Source organism: Humulus lupulus, chromosome 1 (assembly GCF_963169125.1).
Source record: "Humulus lupulus chromosome 1, drHumLupu1.1, whole genome shotgun sequence".
NCBI lineage: Eukaryota > Viridiplantae > Streptophyta > Magnoliopsida > Rosales > Cannabaceae > Humulus > Humulus lupulus.
In genome coordinates, this window is record NC_084793.1 from 5,751,373 (window position 1) to 5,778,360 (window position 26,988).

At 32.9% G+C, this 26,988-nt stretch overlaps 1 long non-coding RNA gene across 1 annotated transcript; it reads left to right on the forward strand.

Annotated features, from left to right (window-relative positions):
• Nucleotides 1-23,030: 23,030 nt before the first annotated feature.
• Nucleotides 23,031-24,558, forward strand: LOC133783597 (uncharacterized). The gene is made up of 3 exons (XR_009870915.1): nucleotides 23,031-23,184; nucleotides 23,306-23,953; nucleotides 24,129-24,558. It is a non-coding gene; the product is annotated as an uncharacterized LOC133783597 (long non-coding RNA).
• Nucleotides 24,559-26,988: the final 2,430 nt, after the last annotated feature.

Genomic DNA, 26,988 nt, shown 5'->3' on the forward strand with positions numbered 1-26,988 from the left:
CTCAAGAACTAAGCAACAATTAGCATATAAAATATGGTAAAATAACTCTATTTTGTAGAGTTATCATAATCATTCAGGACTTTCAGTCCAAAACAGATAAGTGACAGTTGCAAAAGTCACTAAGGTGGGTTCCGTTCCCATTAGCCATGTGACGATAGGGTCACCGGGGCTTTTAGATAAGTGATTCTTTCACTAGCTTAAACAGGTTAGGTGCATGATGACTAGTCACCAACATAACCTACCTCATGACCATAGAGTCATAACCAGGGAACTTGTAATGTCCCAAATTTCCTAATAAGGTTTAGGACCTTAAATTGGGGGCCGGGAGGGCCATAATTGATTTATTATAGTATTTAATGATTATATGCATGTTTACGTGACTTATATTATTATATGATGGTAAATGCATGCATATGGGAGAATTTATTATTGTGAGGGTATTCTGGTAATTTGGCCACTGTGGGCGTAATTGTATATTTTGGGTGCATGATTGTGATTAATTAATATAGCCACATTATAAGGTGGATTGGTTTGAGCTATCGACATGAGATGATCATGAGATGTAAGTGTTCGGTCTAGTCATAACGGGTTTAAGTCCGGGGCTCGGGGTGAGTCTCGGGGTGAATTTAATGGTTAGAGCATTACCGGGAAGTAAAGGGTAATGGGATATGGCTTATTGGTGTTTGAGAATATTGGGAATAGCGGGAATTGGAGGGTGTTATTTGTGATTAATGAAATAGGTGCGAAAGGACGGTTTTGCCCTTGGTGGCTGCTAAGGTTTTATTTTAGACCTAAGGGTATTTAGGTCTTTTTACCCTAAGAGATATATATCATCCATTAAGGCTATAGAAGAGTAACAAAAAACAGAGCTTCTTTTCCTTCTCTCCCGATAGATTTTCTTCCTCTTTTCTCTTTGGATTTTCAAGCTCAGTTTGAGGAATTAAGCCAAGGAGCCAAGCTTCGCCAAGCTAGGGTTGTGCTCCACCATTGAAGAGGGTGTGTTGTTGAGATTAAGGTGAGTTTCTAGCCACTAGAACTCTTGGTTTTGCTCTGTTTTCTATGTTAAGTTTCAGCTAGTTTTTGAGTTGGAAACTTGGGAATTGGTTGGAGTTTTGGCTAGGGTGCTTGGGGTTGTGGTCCCTAGGACATGTGGGGATGGTTTTTGGGTTCTTTTGGCACCAAAAATGGGATTTGGAAGCATTGGAATCGAGTTAGAATTGAGGAAGTCGAAGAAGGAAGTTTCAGGGGTGGTGCTGTCTGGGGGTAGCGCTACAGCGCCCATCAGAGGGCGCTATAGCGCTACACAGGGCTCAGTTGGGCGGTTTGTGATTCTGTCTTGAGCGCTGGGGCGCTAGAAGGGCAGCGCTGTAGCGCTACCCTGCTCCTTCAGAACCCTGTTTTGGGTGTTTTTAAGGGCTTTTGGCTTGGGGTTTCAATCCTTAAGGGCCGAGGTCGAATCTACTCACTATGTGGGCATGTTTCGAGGTCCCGAGGGTGGGGTTTAGGTTAAGACCCTATCTTTGGTAATTTTCATTAATTGGAGATTATTTGGTTATGACTAGGTGACCGCTAAAGGATTAAAAGCTGATCATTCTCAAGGGTCGTTCCTCTAACCGTTCTAGCTCAAATTTGAGGTAAGAAAACTGCACCCTGTGTATTTGTGACATGCATGGCTGTTCTTGATGCATGTTGGTTGACTGTTAAACGTGGCATGCATGGTTGTTATTGGTGCATGTTGGATTGTTGAATATACTGCATATGATGCATAAGAAGCACGTGATTAGGACATGCTTTATATACTGAGTATGATATTGTTCAGAGCTTGAGCCTCTTTGGTTGCGCATGGTCCTATTTGTACTGGTATCTGTTAGTAAGCATGCTAAATACCTTGTTTATGGATATTGGACATGTGATATATGTTTGGTGGCATGGCTTACTTGTGTATGGCGCTGGCTTACTAGTCAGAATCGACAATAGTGTCAGGTCCGTTTGTGAAGCTGTGACTTGTTAGTTAAGTTCACCACGGGCTGAGCACTGGTCGTGTTTTACCGACCCAAGGGTCAGAGGTGGTAGTGCGTTGTGAACGCCGGGCCAAGTAAAGATTAGATCTAATCGAGGTCGGCATTGAATGACTCATATGGGGTATTAAAGCTGGACCGACCGGAAGGTCAATGAGAACTATAAGCGCTTGCCTGGTCTATGACCAGATGTTTATGGCCAAGGTATATGACCCCAGTGACTGTTTGTCACATGGCCAAGGGACGTTGTCCATAGCACGACTCTAGGGTCGAGAGGAAGGTTATGTTGGTGACTATTCACCATGCACCTGCCCTAATCAAACTTACGAAAAAATCACTTGTCAGTTAAGCCCTGGTGACCCTATCGTCACATGGCTAGAAGGAGCGATGCTCATTATTGTGGCTTTTGGCTATTGTCATCCATTTGCTTGGACTAATAGTCCTGAATGGTTATTATGATCGTTGTTGAGACTATGTCTCGCTTTATTGTGTTTTCTTGCTGGGCTTGGGCTCACGGGTGCTACGTGGTGCAGGTAAAGACAAGAGGAAGCTAGACCATCCTTGAGTTGGAGAGCTTAGGTGATGATGTGTACATATGCAGCTGCTCGTCCGCCACGACCGAGGTTTAAAGTGGAACTAGGGTTGAACCCTGTTTTGCCGCTTAGAACAGCCTGTTGTAAATATTTTCTGTAATAAACTCTGAAACTTTACTTTCAGGATCCCAGAATTTATATTAAACATTCTAGTGAAACGTTACATCTTAACCAAAGTTTTTAATCCTTAAACCGCTAATCATACTTAGTTCACGATTTTGGCCAAATGACTCGATTAGCGAGTTTAGCACTGTTTACAAGGTACACTGTAACGGTCCCTGGAGTTTGGGGCGTTACAGAACTTCGATCCCTAGCCATGTGACAAGCAGTCACCTAGGCCTTTGGCCCTGGCTCTGAGTAACTAGTCCTAGACTAGTCAAGCGCTTATAAGTTTCATCGACCTTAAGGTTAATCCAGCATTAATGCCTTAGAGTCATTCAATGCTGATATCGATTAGATCTAATCTTTTATCAGCCTTGCGTTCATGATGCTTATGCCGTTTTCGGCTCTTAGGTCAGTGATGCGTGACCAGTGCCGTCCTTGACTAGTCAGTGCCATACACAAGTAAGCAAGCTCTGCTAAGCATTTAATATGCAATCAATGTCCACATTTATCAACCAACATGCCTCAACAACAATCATGTATGTCATATACACGAGGTGCAGTTTTCTTACCTCAGGTTCGAGCGAGAAATAATATAAGAACGACATTTGAGAACGATCAACCTTTAGATTCCTTAGCGGTCACCTAGTCATAACCAATTGGAAACCATTAATAAAGTAAATCAATGAATGGTTCACAATCTAAAACCACACTCCCGGGATCAATCCCTCACTGTAACGCCCCAACTCTTGGGACCGTTACGGTGTGCCTTGTAAATAGTGCTAAACTTGCTAATCGAGTCATTCGGCCAAAATCGTGATCTAAGTATGATTAGCGGTTTAGGGATTAAACATTTTGGTTAAGATATAACGTTTCACTAGAACGTTTAACATATACATTGGGATCCCAAAAATACAATTCAGAGTTTATTACCGAAAATATTTACAACAGGCCGTCCTAAGCGGCAAAACAGGGTTCAACCCTAGTTCCACTTTAAACCTCAACCGTGGCGGTCGAGCAGCTGCATATGTACACGTCATCACCTAAGCTCTCCAACTCAAGGGTGGTCCAGCTTCCTCTTGCCTTTACCTGCACCACATAGCACCCGTGAGCCGAAGCCCAGCAAGAAAACATAACACTTTTCATAAACATTATCAAATGATTATCATTATAATCACACTGAATATAAAGCTTTCAAACCAATGGGTGCACATCACATGATTCTAGCGGGAGAGTGGCTGTTACATAAGCCACTAGCCTCCAAGCTCTCTTTTCTAGCGGGAGAGTGGCTGCTAGGTAAGCCACTAGCCTCCAAGCTCTGTTTTCTAGCAAGAGAGTGACTGATAGGTAAGCCACTAGCCTTCAAGCTCTGTTTATTCATCGACCCTCAGGGTCGGTCAGGCATTAATGCTCCTTGAGTCATTCAATGCTAGTAATCGATTAGATCTAATCTCTGTTGGCTTGCGTGATTCACGCTAAGGCCATTCTGACAAGTAAGTCAGCGCTTCCTGACCTGTGTCCAGTATCACTGCCGAACCTGACAAGTAAGTCACAGCTTCACAGCTGATACTAACACTTTTGTCGATCTGACTAGTTAGTTAGTACCATACACAAGTAAGCAATGCTATCAATATGTATCATATGCCAGTTATCCAAGAATAGGGCATTCAGCATGCTTACTAAACAGTTTCTAGCACAGTCATGATCATGCACAAACTCAGAGACTCAAGCTCTGACCAATCTCATATTCATCGTTCATGGCATGCCCTATCACATGTTTCTCGTGCATTACATGCATCACACTTAATTTTCCAGCATGCCTCAACAACAGTCATATGCAAATGGGCAAGATTTGTCAAGCATTCATTATGCTAGCAATGTTTACATTTAAACATCCAACATGCATCAATCATAGCCATGCATGTCATACTCAATAGTTAATCAACATGCATCATAATAGCCATGCATGTCATGCTCAATAATCAACCAACATGCATCCATAATAGCCATGCATGTCACATACACACAGGGTGCAGTTTTCTTACCTTAGATTCGAGCTAGTACCAATATAAGAACGATCCCTGAGAACGATCAACCTTTAAGCCCTTAGCGGTCACCTAATCATAACCAAGTATGAAACACCATCAATAACATGATAATCAAAGGTTTCACACCAATATCTAGCCCCCAAGAGATCAATCCAAACTAATCCAAGTAGTAGGGACACTCCCGAGGCCCATAGCTAAGTTCCCAGGGTCAAAACGAGCAAACGGGGTGAAAACAGGGCAAGGGCTGCGGCCCTAGCACCATGGGCCGCGGCCCCCAGGGTTCTCTGAGGCAAGGGCCACGGCGCCCAGCAAGCACAAATTCCTCACACCTGCTTCATCGAACTAGAGCCGCGACGCACAAGAACAGGGCCGCGGCCCCCAACCCTGGGCCATTCCCAAACGTGTTTCAAGCACTCCAAATCCTCCAAAAACATACCCAAACATTCTCCAATCATCAAATCAAAGTTCCCAAGCTTCCCAATACTCCAAAACCCTCAAAACCCAAAGCTCAAACCGACCAAAAACTCAACAATTAACAAAGTCCAATTCTAAGCTTAGAAACTTTAGAAACTTAAAACTTCAAACTTAGATTACCTTCGATTGGGTTGTTTCTTATCAAATCCTTCGGTTAAGAAGCTTCTAATCTTTCCTAGGATCACTACGCCTCGAGCCTCGCTTGATTCCGACTCCTAGAACTCAAGATTTCCTCAAAAAGGCTCAAACGGTAAAACAGACTATTTTGAGAGAGAACGAGAAGTTTCTAACATATGTTCTTATCTGTCAAGCTACTTCAAGCTTAAGTAACCTCAAATAAAACCTAGTGCTTGGGGTCCCGAAAACACCCCCGAGGACACTATAGTCAAAACTTCAAGAATTCCATCCTGATCTCAAATATTCCCAATCTATCACCAAATAAACATTTCTATTACCCCAAAATTGACCCCGTTACGATAAAACCGCTAACTCATAATCTAAGACCGTCTCATGCCGCATAGCTCGAATATATCTCCATAATAATGAAATCTCATGCACATATTACAATATGCACCCAATTTACAAATATGCCCTCAACATGCCAAATTACCAAAATGCCCTTGCATTTAACATATGAGCCCATATGCATGCATTCACCATCATATAATAATATAATTCACATAGACATGCATATGATCATTAAATATCATAATAAATCAATTATGGCTCTCCCGGTCTCCTAATCAAAGTCCTAAACCTTATTAGGAAATTTGGGGCATTACACTCACTCTCGGGACTCTCAATCTACCCAAAAGGGGTAAAGGAACCAACCCCCAAGCCTTAAAAACCATCCCGAGCCCTAAAAATGACATCCCCTGAAATTGACCTAGTGCCTAGGCGCTGCCAACTAGCGCTGGGGTGCTGCCCTAGAAACAGAGAAGGCTATTCTCTGCCTTGCATAGCGCTGGGGCGCCAGGACTGGTGCTAGGGCGCCAGCTTCAGACTAGAAAAGTTTCTGGTTTTCCCTCCTTGCAATTCCCCTTGAAACCAGCCTTCCAAATCAATCCCAAACCTTACCAAAACATCCAATTCAACCCCTAAACTTCATCTACATCATACCCTCATCAAAACCCAAGCATCCAAGCCCAAAAACTCCCATTGATTCCAACTATCCATATCAAAATCTATAAGCTGAAAACTAAAAGAAAAACAGAGAAACTCTTGAAATTCATGGATAATATCTTACCTCAAACTAGTTTTGAACCCCCTTCAATGAATGAACCAAGTCTATAACCTCCAAACCTTGATTTCCTATCTTAATTCTTCAATTTGGGACCAAAAATTCCTAAGGAAGATAGAGGGAAGATGATGTACGGGAGAGAGAAACCTTGCTCTGTTTCCTACAGGTTACCAAAGTCATACATATCTCAAGCCAAATGACCTTAATGCCCCTAGGTCAAATAAAGAGTTTCTAAAAACTCCCAAGGGTAAAATCGTCCTTTCCAACCTATTTCGTTAATTATAATTAACAACTTCCAATTCCCGCTATTCTCGATATTCTCAAATACCAACAATTCATATCCCGTTACCCTTTTATTCCCGGCAACACTCTAATCATTAAAACACCCCGAGTCTCGAACTTAATCCTATTATGACTAAACCGCTACTTAATATTCAAAGATCGTCTCATGCCGAATAACTCGAACAAATCCACATTATAATGTGGCCTCAACAATATATCACCGACATACATAAAAATATACAATTACGCCCTGTCATGAAATGTGGACCCACATGCATGCATTTAACATCATATTATAATGTAATTCATATAAACATGCATATATTCATTTAATGACATAATTAAACAGTTATGGCTCTCCCGGCCTACTAATCCAGCCAATAAACCGCATTAGGGATTTTGAGGCATTACAAGATTTATCTCTTAAAAAAATTTCAGATGCAGATTGGGCTTCGTGTAGTGATACCAGATGATCAGTTTATAGTTTTTGTGTCTTCATTGGCCAATCACTCATATCTTGGAAGTCCAAGAAGAAAGCAACTGTCTCTCGCTCTTCAGCTAAAGCGGAATACTAAGCTACGACCAATGCAACGTGTGAGATTACTTGGCTACTGTTTTTGCTGAAAGATTTCAACATTCATCACTCCCAACTAGCCATCTTTTATTGTGATAACATGGCTGTCATTCACATCTCTAAAAATCCGGTCTTCCATGAAAGAACAAAGCACATTGAGATTGACTATCATCTTGTTCGTGAAAGAATTCAAGATGGTTCTCTCAAACTCATTCATGTTCCTTCCAAAAGCAACCTCGCTGATGTCCTCACAAAACCCTTGTTCCCAGCTCAGTTCAAAGAGTTAGTGTCCAAGATGAATGACAAAAATCTGTACATTTCATCTTGCGATGGTGTATTAGAATAATTATAAAGATCAGAGGTTGTTATTTTTTAGTCTAGAGTTGGTTATAACCATCTTGTACTCTTTGGGCCTATATATGCAACCCCTAACTTGTGTTCGGATTAGTTTTTTTTTAGGTTTTCAATATAATTGCAATTGGCTTTGTTTTCTCTATTCAGTTTTTTACCTCTTTTCCTAACAGAGTTCAAACCGTCTGTTTTCTACCCGTATAAAAAAACTCAGTCACGCGTGCAATTAGCTGTTTAAACTCTGATTTGAGCACTGTAAATTATTCGAAATTTTCTAAAAATTGGTGGGATGTCTGCTATAACTATAATATACACAATCATGAAAAAAAAAATTAAATTATAATTTTTCTAAATGCCAAAAATATTCCCCTACCAAAAAAACTATCCTGTCATAGCATATTATCACTTTCACACCTTGAAACAATTTTTTTTTTTTTATAGAATATAAAATGAAAAAAAATCTTGTCATGTTTTACCAAACAAACTTTATATTTTTAAAAAGAAATTATATATATTTATGGTTGTGGTCCTGGCATATGGATAAAATGTACTATGTTCTTAATATATATTTGTCGGAATATATAAGATTTGCACTAGTGGCAGATATATATAAAAATCTCTATATATATATTTATTTATTTATATATATATGTGTGAACATATTAAGTCACTGTTTTCGTATATGGTAATAAAGCAATCAATGAAATCTCAACAAAATCTTCACATAGATTTGGACGTGATAAATGTACAGTGAAACACTTGTACTCCTCATTACAAATGTGGAAAAAATGTGACTGCAAATTACAGAGAGAGACTATACAAATACAACATACACTCCTTTTTCATATATATATATATATAAATATATATATATTCTATCGTCTTCTAAACTTTTCTTCTTTTTTTTTTCAATTTTAATCTCGTGATATAGCACAAGTCCAATCAGATTTGATATAATATATGGTCCAGCAAGCACTTATATTTTTCTAGTTCCCTCCAACTTGCAGCTCATCATAACATATATATATATATATATTATATCTTCATTAGATACTATATTATATAGTTCTACATTGGATAATCCTACGTAAAAGTATAAGACTTATGACCTCACTCACGTGACATATTTGTGTTGGCACATGCACGTCGACATGCATTGATTATGTATTACATGCATCTCAAATATATATAGGAAATTCAATACTGTGGATGACACTTATGTTCCTATCCATAAGAGCATCTTTGTTTTCAGTATATAAAAAAATTGTAATTCAATTATTTTTGTACGATGACATATATTATAATTATAACATATATTTTATTAGCTTTCAAAAATTCTAAATAATTTACAGTTTAAAAAGTTAGTTGTACATGTGTATATTTTTTTTTTTATACAAGTGTAGATGACTATTTTGAACTCTATTTTCAGCACTGTAAATTATTCATAAGTTCTCGAAAACTGATGGGGTGTCTGATATAACTACAATGTACCCCGTCATATAAGAAAAATAGGTTATAAGGAGCAAAAGTAGCACCCCTACTATATATATAGGGGGTATTTAGTATGGGGTAAAGTAAATGTGAGAATGAGAATCTAAAATCCTTCTTATGTTTGGTTCAAATTTTAATGAGTAAAGTTAATAATTTGTGTAGGCCCCACATGTATTTTAAAAGTAAAGTGAAGCATTTTGTACACAAGAGTTTAATATTACTTCCATCCTAAGTTCCTCTGTACTTTCCAAGACAACTCAACTATTCAAAACAAACACCCCCATAGGGTAATTCTATAGAAGGGGCGCTACTTTTGCATTTATCAGTAGAGACATCTCTGTTTTTGGCAAGTGGAAAAAGTATAACCCAATTTTTTTTATATGACAGGATACATTGTAGTTGTAGCAGACATCCCACCATCTTTGAGATTTCGAATAATTTACAGTGCCAAAAATATGGTTCAAACGATCAGTTACACGCGTACTTTTTTTTTTTTTTATCCGCGTGCAATTGATTATTTTGAACTTTGTTCTTGGACACTGTAAATTATTTGAAATTTTCCAAAAAAATTGGTGAAATACCTACTATAACTATAAAGTACATCGTCATATAAAAAAATTTGAGTTATGATTTCTTCACGCGACGAAAACAAAGACGCCCCTACCAGTAAGAGCAAAAGTATACTTGGTGCTGCTACTATAAAATTTCCCTATATACATGTATATTATTATGAGATGGCTAGACTGGTAGTTGGATATTTGAACTAATAAACTAGTAATTTTTTTTTAAAGTTAGTCACCAATAACTTTAATTTATATTAGAAAAAAATGCCAATATATGTTATATTTGATGCATCTCCCTCTAATTTCTCAAGCCTCTGATTTTCATAATTAATTTGTCATTTTTATTTAATTACTTGAAAAAAATAACTTATATATCAAAGCCCTCACTAAATCTAAACATATAATTAGTTTTTTGAATTAAATTTCTTGTTCCACCCTTAAATTATACATACTGATGTGATTTTTAGAGAGGACCGAGTGAGAGAATATTGATATACTTTTAATTTTTTTTTGAGAATTTTTCATTAGTAATTTTTTTTAATTATATTTATTTAGCCTAACTATAATAATTTTTTTTAAATGACCTAAGTCACCTCATGTGACTCCACTTGTGAGGGTTGGTTTTTCTATTGAGAAAGAGTTTGATTAAGGAATGATATCATAATAATTTAATAAATGCCATCATCATCTAAAACTTCTCTTCTAAATTTGAATTTTGGCAAAGGTAGCTATACTAATAGCTAAGAACTTTTGCTTGTAACCAATGAAATAGAAAGATTAAAGATTGGTTTTATTAATTAGCTAGCTGTCTATTTAGTTTCATTCAATGCTACTATAGTGATACTATATATATATTTATATATAAATTGGGAGATTCTTGAGTGCACTCTTTAGTATTTTCAGTACGGGATGATTTTTGATATAATATTTTTTATTGTGTATATTGTAATTATTTAAATAATTTTGTAAATTTTCATAAAATTTTAAAAATTTTACTGTGCCAAAAATGAGATTTAAACAAATTAATTTCTACACACATAAAAAAAAATTGTCACGACTGTAACAAATTATATAAACTTTATTTTCAACACTGTAAATTATTTGAAATTTTCTAAAAATTTATTAAATCTTACACATTCATAATATATATATATATATTGCACCAAAAATCATTCAAGTATCAAAAACACAAGAAATGCACCGATGTACCTTTTTCGAAAGACTTACTGTATATAGCCCCACCCTATAAATATATGTATATATTATAATAATCAACAAATAAAATTCATTTTATATAAACAAATGATTTTTAAACAAAAATCAATGGACTCAAAAATCGCTTTCCATCCAATTGACATGGAAAATTAGGTTCTAGTATGATTCTCAAAAGTTCTCTTCTCATTTTTTTTCTTTATAATATTTTTTATTGCCACAAAATTAATCAAAATCTTTTCATGGTCAATAATTAAAGACAAAAAAGTTAGATGAAATATGACAACATGGTGATCATCAAAATCAAAATAATGATCACGCCGACTTGGTATAAAAATCACATGCAAGTTATTTCATATATATATAAAACAAAGAATTACCTTATTCTGCATTGATTTATATTATGGTACATTAATTCAATTATTGTGATCCCCACTAGCTAGTCCTTTGCTTTGCTTTTTCTTTTTCTTTTTCATTTGATTCTATTTTTATTGATCATAGTACATCTCTGCAACATGTTCCTGCTTTCTATCCATGCATGGTGGTTCTCTTTTTTCTTTTATTTTATATTTTATTTTTTATTATGTGGTTTTTACTATTTACACTTTTATTATTACCCCAATCAGTCAACTTTTATGGTTTTGCAAAGAAATGTCAACCATTGATTGATCGGACAGGTCTTTGAGATCATATCAAAGTTAGCTTGACACGAATATATATGGAATCTTGAAAAAAAAAAATAAGACCAAGTCCATCTCTATTTTGGATTTTGTTATCATGTGAAATAAGTAGGGAAATTTGACATTTTATGCTAAAATTAAACACATGGTGTTTAATTATACTACTTAATTATATATTTTTTAACTATTTTTTTAATTCTTTTTCATCCCAAAAATACCTTTTTTCTAAACCCAAAAAAAGTCACCTTCATTTCTCTCTCTCTATCTCAGACAAAAAAAAAACACCACGGCTTGCAGTCAGTCGGACCTCCACCCACCACGACCTCAGCCAGACCTCAGCCGGACCTCCCACACACTCAACCGACCTCCACATTCATTTTTCTCACCCAAAAGCAATGTGTAAGTGTTTTTTATGCAAAATATTGTTGGCTTTTGTTATATTTAGTATAAGTTGTATGGATCTGCACATTGTTGGTAAATTATTTTCGTAAAAGTTAGTTACAAAAATATCTTTCCTAGTTATGAAACTAGATTTGTAAACTATTGTTACAAAAATAAAAAAGTAGTTACGATTTTGTTCGTAAGTTTTATGTACAAAATAATTCTAAAACTAATTTTTGTAAATATTATTTACAAACATATAAAAGATATTTACAATTTTGTAACAGATATGTACAAGTTTGTAAACGTTGATCACAAACATTATATTTTACTGCTTTTATTTAAGATTTAAAAGTCATTCCGTATTTACACTTTTGCCACACCGTGTTTTTATCCAAAAATTCCATATTTTTGTAATATACCGTATTTTTCATAATTTTTTTAACTTTTAATGCATTTTTGTAGATTTCCCATAAAAATAAACAAATAAATGAGAATAATTCCAAGGCTAACAAATTCATCCATTTAGTGAATGAATGGCGAAAATTTCAAATAATGATTACCAAAATGAGATTTATCTCATGTAATAAAAAACCAACAAAAACTTCAGTTGTGATTAGGAAGGAAATTACTTCTTTTACTGTCACTGAAAAATTACTATGCTCAGCTTATTAAAAGACAGTGAAAAATGATCTTGAAGTTAGAAAAAGAATTTTACCAAAACTTTTTCGAGTTGTTAGGGTGTCCCTACATAACCAACCATAAAAACAAGTGGTTGTAAATATACCACATCGAGAAAACAGAAGAATTATAACACCATTACCATAAATAAATACGCCTGATAGTGTATGGGAAATGTATATATAAACCATTCTGCTCAACCATACTTGCTTCTAAATTACAAGTCATAATGGGAAAGTGCTTAGCTACATTTCACATCTATAATTTTATTAATGTAGTATTTTGGAAGACATATATTTTATATGTTATGCATTTTACCACTTTCCAAATGTGAAAGACTCTTACTCGAAGTATGCCTTTACTCTTACTCGAAGTAAAGGCATAATTATCTCGAATAGCAGTGCTTCAATGAATACTTCAAAACATGAGTACTTACTTTCGAAAATGGTGCTCAATATAATGTGATCACGAGCAAAAGCTATATTTGACCATTAACGAGATAATTGGACTTAATTAATTTTGGATGATATTTTATAAGAAATCGACATTAAGTATGTGATGAAGGGTGACTGGTCAAATTGTATAAGTTTAGAAAACTTACTGTTTTATTTTAAATATCTAGTTTTTTGTAGTTTGATATTTTAAATTTATGATGGTTGTAACAAAATAAGAAAATATCTCATTGATTATAAGATATTAGGTAAAGCTCCATGTATGTGTAAATATAAGAGGTAATTAAAATTATAAATGTGGGTTGGTTCGACGTGACACAACCTATGTTGAAAAATTAAAGATGAGGATTTGAACCACCAACCTCCCCTTTAATAAAGGGCTAACCACTAAGATAAACATGCATTTATTTGTTTAAATTATAGTTTCAATTATTTTTATATGTTTTTCAATAATATTTTACACACAACTATATTAAAAATATTTATAATTATCAATTATTAGAATTTGAATGCTTACTAATAAATACTCATATATTTAACTCACAAATCTTAAAATAAATTAATATATTTTAAAATTATTTTAATTATAGGATTATAAATACTCAAAACTATATTAGACTTTTATTATCATTTTAATCTATATGTAATTAACAAATACATATTTATTATTGCTATTAACAAATCAATATTAAATTATTGGGCTTAATTCATGTCTTCTAGCATGTTGTGCTTTTATACTAGTTTGTTCGTTCTTACGTATTGTGCCTTCAAGCTTATCGTACATTCATACTTGACATCTAGGCTCGATACAACACACAACATTGTGTCATACTTGATCCAGACCCATCTTTTTTGTTTCATGTCGTGTTTTGCTCGTGCCTTTCGAACTTGAACAGTGTCAAAAGATCAGCTCACATTTACAACTCTAGTTGTGACATTGTAAAAAGATGTGACAATTCTTATTCTAGGAAATATCAAAGAGTTGATTATTTATTGACTTCTTTATTATTTCTTTTCACATCAAGTTCTAATTTTTTTAATATAAGCTAAATATATTTATATATTTTATAAATTTATGTAAATATTTATATATTTTTTATTATTAAGCAATAAAATTATACTTCTTGACACACGCTAATATACAATTAGATTATTAGTACTAATATTTTTTTTAAATATATTATTCATGTTTATTTGTTTTTATTTTGTAATTTATAAAATAAAATTCAACTTTGCAATTTTAGTTTTTTTCTTTCAAAAAATTGTTGAAAATATATTTTTTAATTTTATTAGTAAAATAAAATATAAGCATGCAAAAATATTTTTTATACAAATAGATAATTTTGCACTAAGTAAAAATAAAGAAGGAGTGTAATTTTTTTTAATATTTTTAAAAGTTTTTTCGGAAAAAGTAAGAAATAAAAAATATATATACATATAAAAATCTTTATTAATATATGAAATTTTTAATGTTGTTATTTTTAGAAATATAAGCATGTGGTGATAGTGAAAGTGTTTGCCCATAGGATTGCTATAATACCACCATTTCCATTCTTTCACGAATGAAAATTTATGACTAGGAAAAAAATCATATAAACAAATCACTTAAAGAAATTTAATATAATAATAAATAAAAAATCCAAATACCATGACTTTTCTTTAAGAAATTATAATAAATGAACTAAAATAATTACATTAAGAAGCTAATATCTTCATTTTAAAAATTGTAGATAAATAATAATTTTAAATTGTTGATTATTTTTTTATCATTTATTTATTTATTTAGGAGCGTATGACTTTAATATAGTGGTATATGTATATTAGTTTTATTTTAAAGATATTGATATTTTAAGTTTTTTATGGGTTGTTGGTACATTATTTTCCAATTATTATATATGTTTTTTGTAGTATGATATATCATTTTTTTATGATATTTTGTTTCTATCTTATTATGCATAATGGTAGTATATAATTTTGTATCATGATATATACATTTTAATGATAGTAAATAATTTTGTCAGCATAGTATATACATTTTTTAGTAATAATTTTGTAAGTTTTGTTGGTATATTATTTTTCAACTCAATACATGTATTTTATGGTACAGTATATTATTCAATAACCCATAAAAAACGAAAAAAAAAATCAAAATAACTTTAAAATAAAAACTAATATACATATACCATAATATTAAAATATTTATAATAAAATAGTATTTTGCTAAAGGGCATATTTGGTAGAATATAATATTAAAAATGTGGTTAGGTTATTTTACTACAAAATTAAAAACATAGACATTTACTTACTTTAACACATCATTAAGAGGTATTTGATACAGGAGTTTGATTTAGTAGTAATAAGAATGTCAAATTTAACTCGTATTTGATAAATTTATTTTTGATGACTTTGAGGTTTGTATTTCCAAGCGGATTTTATTTTTTAGCTTGATTTGAGGATAAGCTTAACTTCTTTAAACACTTGAGTTTCCCATCTCTTAATCTAAATTCAATTTTATCATTTTAAAAAGGGAATATACTCATTTAGTACCCTATGTTTTTGCAAAGTATCATTTTGGTACCCTCTGTTTTCAATAATGCTCATATGGTACCCTAAACTCAGATTTGATAGATAAAATTTTGTCAATTTAATCAAACTGCTGTCAATTATGTAAGTTACAAATTTAAATTTAATTACATAATTACATATAACTGATGACCTTGATTAGGAGGCCGGGAGGGCCATAATTGCTTTATTATGCTATTTAATGATAATATGCATGTTTAGGTGTATTAAATATGCATGTGAACCCATTTGTGGTTAATTGAGTGATTTTCATATTTTGGCAATTTCGGGCATTTTTGGCATATATGTGAAATGGGCGTGGTGCTTTGTTATTATTTGGTTATGCCAGGGTTACCCAGCACAAGACGATCCTAGGAGGTAAGCTAGTGGGAAAGTCACAACGGGATTTAAGCTTGACTTGGAGTAAGTCAAGGGGTATTTAGAGCATTACCGGGTTATTGGGTAATGATAATTAATATTTGGTGGTAAATTGGGAGTTAGTAAGATCAGGGGGAAATTCTTGAAGTTTTGACTATAATATCCCCGGGGGTGTTTTCGGGACCCCGAGCATTAGGTTTTATTGGAAGCTACTTAAGCTTGAAGTAACCTTTTAAGAAAATAAAAAGAACGTTCTGTACGTTCTCTCTCCCTAAAGTTTCCCTTTCGTCTCCCGATCGCGTTTTCAACGATAACTTGAGTTCTAGGACTCGGATTCAAGCGAGGATCGAGGCATAGCAATCCTAAGGAAAATTAGAAGCTTATTAGCCGGAGGATTTAGTTGGAAACAACTCAATCGGAGGTAATTCAAGTTTTAAGTTCTAAGTTTTTAAAGTTTTTAAGCTTGAATTAGACTTTGTGTTTTGATGAGTTTTTGGGTGATTTGAGACTTAGGTTTTGTTGGTTTTGGATGATGGGGATGTTTGGGAACTTTGATTTGATGATTTGGAGATGTTTGGATATGCTTTTGGGAGGTTTTAAAAGGTTGAAAACGAGGAAAAATGGCTGGTTCGAGGTAGGGCCGCGGCCCTGTTCTTGGGCGCCGCGACCCAAGCTTGAAGAAACAAGTGGAGGTTCTGTTTTGCCTAAGGGCCGCGACGCTTGTTGTAATTTTTGGGTAAATTAATGTTTTGAGCATGGGAACTTAACTCTAAGGGCCTGGGATCAATCCTACTACCTAGTTGAGTGGGATTTGTTGTCCCGGAGGCTTGGATTGGGTTTGGAAGTATTTATTTACTCATTTTTTATGAGGTTTTATATTATGGTTGTGACTAGGTTATCACTAGAGGCTTGGAATTAGGATTGTGCTTGTGGCTCATTTGTTGGTAACTTGTGCTTGGACCCAAGGTAAGAAAACTGCACCCCATATGTGACATGCATGGCTGTGATTGATGCATGTTGGATATTGAATGTGAACATTGATAGCATAATGTATGCTTGGCAATTTTGCCCATTTTGCGTATGGTTATTATTGAGGCATGCTGGATGATTAAGTGTGATGCATGTGATGCACGAGAAACATGTGATTAGGGCATGCCATGAACGATGAATATGAGATTGGTCAGAGCTTGAGTCTCTGTATTTGTGCATGATCATAATTATGCTAGCAACTGTTTAGTAAGCATGATGAATGCCCTATTCATGGATAATTGGCATATGATACACATTGATAGCATTGCTTACATGTGCATGGTACTGACTAATTAGTCAGATTTGGCAAAGGTGCTAGTATCAACTGTGAAGCTGTGACTGATTAGTCAAGTTCGGCAGTGGTACTGGGCACTGGTCACGTTGCACTGACTCATCAGTCAGAATTGGCAAAGGTGTTAGTATCAACTGTGAAGCTGTGACTTATTAGTCAGGTTCGGCAGTGGTACTGGGCACTGGTCACGTTGCACTGACTCATTAGTCAGAACGGCCTTAGCGTGTTAACGCAAGCCAACAGAGATTAGATCTAATCGACTATCAGCATTGAATGACTCAAAGAGCATTAATGCCTGACCGACCACAAGGGTCGATGAACATCATAAGCGCTTGAAGGCTAGAGGCTTACCCAACAGCCACCCTTCCATTTGAATTAGTGACTTGCTTATCAGTCACTCAGTATGGTTTACCAGAACCTATTGAAGGCTAGAGGCTTACCCAACAGCCACCCTTCCATTTGAATTAGTGACTTGCTCGTCGCTCACTCAGTATGGTTTACCAGAACCTATTGAAGGTTAGAGGCTTACCCAACAACCACCATTCCGTTTGAATTAGTGACTCGCTTGTCGGTCACTCAGCATGGTTTATCGGAACCTCAAGTGTTGCGACACTCATCTGATTAGGATTGACTTGATAGTCCTCCAATCAGAAGGCCGGAATTTCTTATCCTGGATACCCCAACATCAGTTTGAATTCATTTACATGCTGAATAGAGCTATGATTGCTAGGCATGCCAGATATGATTTGATATCATGATATGACTGTTTATGAGCATATGAGTTTTCTTGCTGGGCTTCGGCTCACGGGTGCTTTGTGGTGCAGGTAAAGGCAAAAGGAAGCTGGACCATCCTTGAGTTGGAGAGCTTAGGTGATGACGTGTACATATGCAGCTGCTCGACCAATACTTGGGCGAGGTTTGAAAGAGGAACTAGGGTTAAACCCTGTTTTGTCGCTTAGAACGGCCTGTTGTAAATATTCTTTTGTAATAGACTCTGAAATTATATTATTGGGATCCCAATGTATATATTAAACGTTCTAGTGAAACGTTACTTCTTAACCGAAATTTTTAATCCCTAAACCGCTAATCACACTTAGTTACACGTTTATGGCCAAACGACTCGATTAGCGAGTTTAGCACTGTTTGCAACGTGCACTGTAGCGGTCCCTGGAGTTGGGGCATTACAATAATTGAAATTAAATACACATCAATATGTATTTAACATTACTCATGCCAAATAACATAACATCCATTCTTTTCTCTTTATATTCATTTTATTTTTTATAATCTCTTATAAATTTTTAAAATAATTTTTAATGTATTTCCACGTTTATAATTTATTATTTAAAATAGTTAAAGCATCTTTGGTATTCTAAATTAAAATAATAATCATAACTTTTAATTTTATTTTTTAACTAAAAAATAAGAATAAACATAAACATAAATAATTTATAATTAAAAAATATATATTTTATTATAATTAAAATCATTAATAAAATCACAATATTTAATTTTCATTTTTTAAAATTAAAGTATGTAAAAGAAATAGTACTAGAAATGATAATTAACAATTTTAATGTATATTTTGGAGGTGGGCTGAAAAAATAGATTTTTATAATTTCTTGATAGTTAATGAGAAAATTTTGGAGGAGAAAACAAAAGTTTCAATAGTCCCATCCAAATAAAAATAATAAAACCAACAATCAAGAAAATCTGTTTTAAAATGGAATGAATCCAAAAATATAAATGGGCTAATTAAATACAATTAATGACTAAAATAACATAAAGTAGTTATCCTAAATGAACATATATGGCACATTTACTAAATGGTAATCATAATAAATCAACATGAGAAATGAATGAGAATAAAATATTAAAGAATTGGAATCGTTATTTAGTTATATTGTTTACTAAATTGATCGGAAAGAGAATTACAAACATTTTATTTTATTTACATAATTAGAAAATATAATCGAAAGGATCTAATTTAACTAAATTACCTTCTATAGAAAATATATTTTTTTTTAAAATAAGATTTTTTAGGATAAATTTATCTTTTAACTTTTAATAATAAAATATAAAATAAAATAAATAAAAACCGATTACTAGTAATGGTATTACTTAAGAAAATAGAAAGTAAAAAAGTATTTCTATTGTTTTCTCTCATATTTTATATGTTATGCTTGCTTTTCATAATTTTACCACTTTCCAAATGTGAAAGACTCTTACTCGAAGTAAAGGCATGATTATTTCGAATACCAGTGCTTCAATGAATACTTCAAAACACGAGTACTTTCGAAAATGGTGCTCAATATAATGTGATCACGAGCAAAGGCTATATTTGACGAGAATGTGATGAATGGTGACTGGTCACTTGTATAAGTTTGGACAACTTAGAATTTCATTTTAAATATCTAGTTTCTCATAGTTTGATATTTTAAATTTATGATGGTTGTAACAAAATAAGAAAATATATCATTGATTATAAGATATTAGGTAAAACTCCATGTATGTATAAATATAAGAGGTAATTAAAATTATAAACGTGGGTCGGTTCGACGTGAGACAACCCATGTTGAGAAATTAAGGATGAGGATTTGAACCACCAACCTCCTCTTTAATAAAGGGCTAACTACTAAGATAACACATGCATTCCTTTGTTTAAATTATAGTTTCAATTATTTTTATATGTTTTTCAATAATACTTTACACACAACTATATTAAAAATATTTATAATTATCAATTATTATAATTTGAATACCTACTAATAAATACTCATATATTTAACTCACAAATCTTTAAACAAATTAATATATTTTAAAATTATTTTAATTATAGGATTATAAATACTCAAAACTATATTAGACTTTTATTATCATTTTAATTTATATATAATTAACAAATATATATTTATTATTGCTAATAAGTAATCAATATTAAATTATTGGGCTTAATTCATGTCTTCTAACATGTTGTGTTTTCATGCTAGTTTGTTCGTTCTTACGTGTTGTGCCTTCAAACTTATCGTACATTCATACTTGGCATCTAGGCTCGATACAACACACAACATTGTGTCATACTTGGTCCAAACCCATCTTTTTTGTTTCATGTCCTGTTTTGCTCGTACCTTCCGAACTTGTGCCGTGTCAAAAAGACCATCTCACATTTACAACTCTAGTTGTGACATTGTAAAAATGAGAGACAATTTTTATTCTAGGGAAATATCAAAGAGTTGATTATTTATTGAGTGCTTTTATTGACTTCTTTATTATTTCTTTTCACATCAAGTTCTAATTTTTTTAATATAAGCTAAATATATTTATATATTTTATAATTTTATGTAAATATTTATATTTTTTTATTAAGCAATAACTTATACTTCTTGAAACACGCTAATATACAATTAGATTATTAGTACTAATAATTTTTTTTTAAATATATTATTCATGTTTATTTGTTTTTATTTTGTATTTTATAAAATAAAATTCAACTTTGCAATTTTAGTTTTTTTCTTTCAAAAAATATAAAAAAAAAATTGTTGAAATTTTTTTTTTATTTTATTAGTAAAATAAAATATAAGCATGCAAAAATATTTTTTTTATACAAATAGATAATTTTGCACTAAGTAAAAATTAAGAAGGGCTGTAATTTTTTTTTAATATTTTTAAAAGATTTATTCGGAAAAAGTGAGAAATAAAAAATATATATACATATAAAAATCTTTATTAATATATGAAATTTTAATGTTGTTATTTTTAGAAATATAAGTATGTGGTGATAGTGAAAGTGTTTGCCCATAGGATTGCTATAAAACCACCATTTCCATTCTTTCACGAATGAAAATTTATGACTGGGTATTTAATAATTATGGGGAAAAAATCATATAAACAAATCACTTAAAGAAATTTAATATAATAATAAATAAAAAAATCCAAATGCCATGACTTTTCTTAAAGAAATTATAATAAATGAACTAAAACAATTATATTAAGAAGCTAATATCTTCATTTTAAAAATCGTAGAGAAATGATTATTTTAAATTGTTTATAATCTAAATTGTAATATTTTTATTTATTTAGGAGCGTATGACTTTAATATAATGGTATATATATATTAGTTTTATTTTAAAGTTATATTGATTTTTTAAGTTTTTTATGGGTTGTTGGTACATTATTTTTCAACTATTATATATGTTTTTTGTAGTATGCTATATCATTTTTTTTATGATATTTTGTTTCTATCTTATTATACATAATAGTAGTATATAATTTTGTATCATAGTATATACATTTTAATGATAGTATATAATTTTATCAGCATAGTATATACATTTTTTAGTAATAATTTTGTAACTTTTGTTTGTATATTATTTTTCAACTCAATATATATATTTTGTGGTACAATACTCATAAAAATCGAAAAAAAATCAAAACAACATTAAAATAAAAACTAATATACATATACCATAATATTAAAATATTTATAATAAAATAGTATTTTGCTAAAGGGCATATTTGGTAGAATCTAATATTAAAAATGTGGTTAGACTATTTTACTACAAAATTAAAAACATAGACATTTACTTACTTTAACACACCATTAAGATGTGTTTGGTATAGGGGTTTGGTTTAATGGTAATGAGAATGTCAAATTTAACTCATATTGATGATTTGGGGGTGTTTGGTACGAGGGTTTGGTTTAGTGGGAGTGAAAATGTCAAATCTAACCCATGTTTGGTAAATTTATTTTTAATGGCTTAGGGGTTTGTGTTTCCAAGTGGGTCCCATTTTTTAGATTGATTTGAGGGTAATCTTAACCTCTTTAAACACTTGAGTTTCACATTCCCTTAATCTAAACCCCCTCTAACTCTACTCCCTAAACTCAAACCTCATACCAAACACTCCTTGGAAGTTTGTGTTTCAAAGCGAGTTTCATTTTTTTAACTTGATTTGAGGGTAAACTTAACTCCTTTATGGGGTGTTTGGTATGAGGTTTGGGTTTGGGGAGTAGAGTTAGAGGGGATTTAGATTAGAGTAAAGATATGTGTACCAAAAATATGCACCCAAACATTACACACAGTGACAAGTGACGTATCACACTGCTTTTTAAAATAGTGGGTTCCAGTTTTAATAAATGTGATTAGCTATATTAAACTGCCACATCACTGTGTGTAATGTTTGCATGTATATTTTGGGTGCACATATCATTACTCTTTAGATTAAAGGAATGTGAAACTCAAGTGTTTAAATGGGTTAAGATTACCCTCAAATCAAGCTAAAAAATGGGACCCACTTAGAAACACAAACTCCCAAACCATTAAAAATAAATTTAACAAACATGAGTTAGATTTGACATTACTATTCCCACCAAACCAAACCCCATACCAAACACTCCCTTAAACACTTGAGTTTCAGACTCTTAATTTAAACCTCATCTAACTTTACTCCAAACAAACTCAAAATTCGTATCAAACAACGTTATTTTGCACCAACCACTTTTCTTATTGTAATACTTTGGTCGGCCCATTGGGCCATAGGCCCATAGTATCTCTGAAAGCACACAGATTAACAAAGCACACTTGAAAGGGGCCATCGGTTTGGTGAAACAATACACGCTTGTCACTAATGTTGTCTGAGTTTGTGTAACGTATAAATAAGAAGACAAACACAGTAACTCATCCTCTTCCTCTGCTTCCTTCCTACTCTACCATGCCCTTGCAGCTAAGCAGAGCTTGTTTTTGCTGACAATGGCTGCTGCAAACACAGTGCCAAGCTTCAGAGGTAATCTCTAAAACGAAACGATTTTTCTGTATTTTTTTTTTTAATTATTTCTTCAAAATAGATTCTGTAAATTTTGGGTTTGTTCTGAGTTTTGGTGGGTTGGTTGAATTGTGTTCATCAGGTTTTTAAAACTGACAAAAACAAGATGCTTCTGCTATGGATGGAAGGAACCTAACTAGGATTATAAATAAAAATTTCTTCCTATGGTGAAGAATGGAGAAATAAAATCTAGGTATTTACAATAAGAAAACTCTGAAGTAGTTATTCTAGGCATAAGTTTTTGTTAAAACAGGACTCGGTTTTATTTTATTATATAAATATATGTGTCTTTGTGTGTGTGTGTGTTTATTGAAGCAAGAACAATAAAGGGTGTGAAATAAAGCATTAACAACACCCCCTTAGAGTCTGATAACACAATTTGATGCACCATAGTTTCTAGGAAAAAAAGTGCCTCAGATTGCAGAAATAAAAGAGTCTCAAAATAAAGAAAACATTACATAAAATAAGGCACTTTCAAAGTGTCTGTGAGTCCTCTAGTTTGGTTCCTTCAGCAGCTCCATCAGTACTGGCTGTCAAGCTCACGAAGGATTGGAATGAACAGCTCTGGACTAAAGGGCTTCTCAACATAGTGATCGCCACCAGCTTGAATAAACCGCGAGCGCTCTTCTTCAACGTACATTGCAGAGCTTCCCACAATCCTGCTTTGCACGCCCATGTTTCGAAGCGCTCTAGCAGTCTATGATGACAACATAGGAAAAACAAGAATAAGGTGTGTGGTTTTATTGTACAAGCCAAACATATCAACTAGTTACTTACTTGTAAACTTATAAAGTGATGAGTCTTAGATTCTAGTATTTGGTGTTTTATATGATTTTTGAAATTAAGATGTTTGATGACTGATTTGAACATAAAATCATTACCTCAATCCCACTTATGCCATACAGATTTGGATCGATGACAATAAGATCGAATGTAGCTCCACCATGGATGAGCTCAATAGCAGCAGTACCACTCTCTACATCCTGAGTGTCCACTCCATAAGCAGCTAGGTAACTCTTCTCGAGCATTCTGCAGAATGGTACACTGTCCACAACAAGAGCAGTGAGCCTGTTCCTCCAGGTCATAAAGGTTTTTTTTTTGGCGTTGAAGTCTTCACCGGGTGGATTCCTACGCTGAGGCAGCTTCTCGCACCCATTTGCACGTACTTGGCCGGGTAAAAAGTATGAAGGTGCCATTTCTCTTCAGTCAAAAACCAAAAACAGTAAGCAAAATCAAGAGTATCTAGCATTATCTTATGTACTTTGTTTAGATTCTATAGAGTGTGTGAATTGCAATATTGAGTTGATATAATTCATTTGAAATTTTGTCTTTAAATGGTTGTGTTTGGCTAAAGCATAAGCATCTCTTGAAGTACATTATGAACAGGCTTTTATTTACTGGAACCATAAAAATGTTTAACTACATCATATCATTAGGTAGCATGAAAAACTAGATAAATTACCTTACTGAAATAAGGAATATGGCATCTATAGAATATAATTAACAGAACAACGATGATTATACAAGAATGTAATAAGAATTTAAATAGAAAAGATAATAACAAAGATGAAATAACAGAGGGACAATAAAAGGAGGCTATGCTAGGCATTTTATGAACTTACCAACAAAAATGTTCCAAGAGTGTATTTTGCTTCTTTGTTTTTTGCTTCCTTAAACAATAGAACCTTTCAAGATTTGATTGAATTGTCTGTCCCTCAGACTGGCTTATATAGAGAGTACAAGGGTAACATTTCCTGTGTCCTACCATTTCCGGTGGGCACAGTTGGCGGAAAGCGACAAAAAAAAAAGGGTGAGAAGAGAAATACCGGGATTTGCGGTGAGGTCTTGCTTAAATAGGTTCAAAATCCAGAAACCAGATTTTTCTTATCTGGGGAATATCTGATGAGATATTCAATGCTATGAATAAAAAACACGTGTGTTCGATCACGTTCCTGGCGTGCTTCTTTCCTTTTGACTAACGCTACGCTTCACTTGTCAAAGAAGAAAAATGCCATAACTGGACTAAATACAGCTAGCAAATTTATTTCATATGTTTTCAGTTAAGCGTTTTGAATTGTTTTACCATATATGTGTTGGTTTCCAAACTTGTTTAACTAATTAGTGTTCTTACCATATAACTAGCTCTAAGATGAATGCTTACAGTTTTATCAACTTATTGAATATCATTTTACATTAGAAAATCTGCTCCTTTTACCTATTCTAAAATCAAATCTCTCTTGCTATTCAAATGAATATCAGCTTTTGTTTGCCATTTTAACTAATGGTCATAAACTAGTCACATATTCACATCAAATGTATCAGCCTATGTTGAAAGGGCTTCTGTCTGAGAAAGTTACTAGAATTCTTCAATCAAGCTTCTACTTAATATGATCATGTGATACTATGAGATTTAATATACTATACTCATTTCCTTTTCTTTGGTTCTCAATTTTACTATTCTTTGGTGCACAATCTTAAACTCCATGCTGCACAAAAGTTGCACATGTACACAGGAGATTAACTACTTACAACTGATTATTGTATATCAATGACAATGTATGAGATAAACATCTATGTTTAAACTGCTCCTGCGATCATTGAAAAGAATGTTTTCTTGATTGTTCTGATAGGCAGTACATAAAGAGCTTACAAACATAATATCAGTAACTTTTCTCTAACTCAGTGTCCACAGATGGAGTAGTTCTACTTCTTAGTATGTACAAAATAAACATTCTTCAACCATTTAGGGCAATCTGAGTAGCAAACCAAGCTCCTTGACCGAGAACTCGGCGAATGCATATCACTAAAAGGATTAATGGCATTTTAAACTTCTCATAACATTTTAGGTTTGTAATTGTAATGCTGACATTTCCATGGTCGATACTGATCAACTAACTCATCACTCTAGCAATAATATCAAGACAACTTTTGTGTGTAAATCTTTCATCAAGCCAAAGTGGTTTTCGGTGGGAAGTCTTGTCCACAAAGATAGCAATTCTACCTGAGCCAATGGTTCCCTCCTTGATTGTTTCTGCTTATTTTCCTAATTCTTGGATTGAAGGATTTCCCATGTAAGCATTCTTATTTTGGGGCACTTAGTCTTCTTCAGGGTTCTTCTGATAATATTTTACTGGGTTTGAGCGTTTTTTGTTTATTCAAAAAAAGAAAGACTAATTAATATTGGTTGGTTGGTGTTTATAGTAAATAATGTTGTTGGTTTTTTTGTATGTACATAAACTGAATAGTGTCATTGCTGAACTGAAGAGTGAAGACTTACTTGCCCACATGCACAAGAGCATTACTGTAATTTTACCATTCAAGTCGACATCCAAGAACTTAAATTTATCACATCTGCTTCTACCAATCATTTGGGTCTCTTTTTTTTAAAAAAATAAATAACTTCTTATGTGATATGTTAGTCCCACAACTCACTCGATTCATAGAATTTCAAATATTTTGTTTATTGGCAACGGAAGGAAAACTAAAATAGAATTTCAATATCTAATTATTCTACATTGATATAAAGTCCCAACAAAAGAGAATTCAAGACATTCGAAAACAAGAAAATTGTAGCAAAGATACCAAGTTATCAAAATTTGATTATATAAATATATAGTGAAATTAATGACAATATTGCAGTTGGTAATAGAAGTTTAATATTGAATATAAGTTGTGTATAAAATTACAAAATTGAAAATATGGCAAACAATTCAGATTAACATAATCCATCCACTGATAATGATAATACTCGATTGAAAAAGGGCA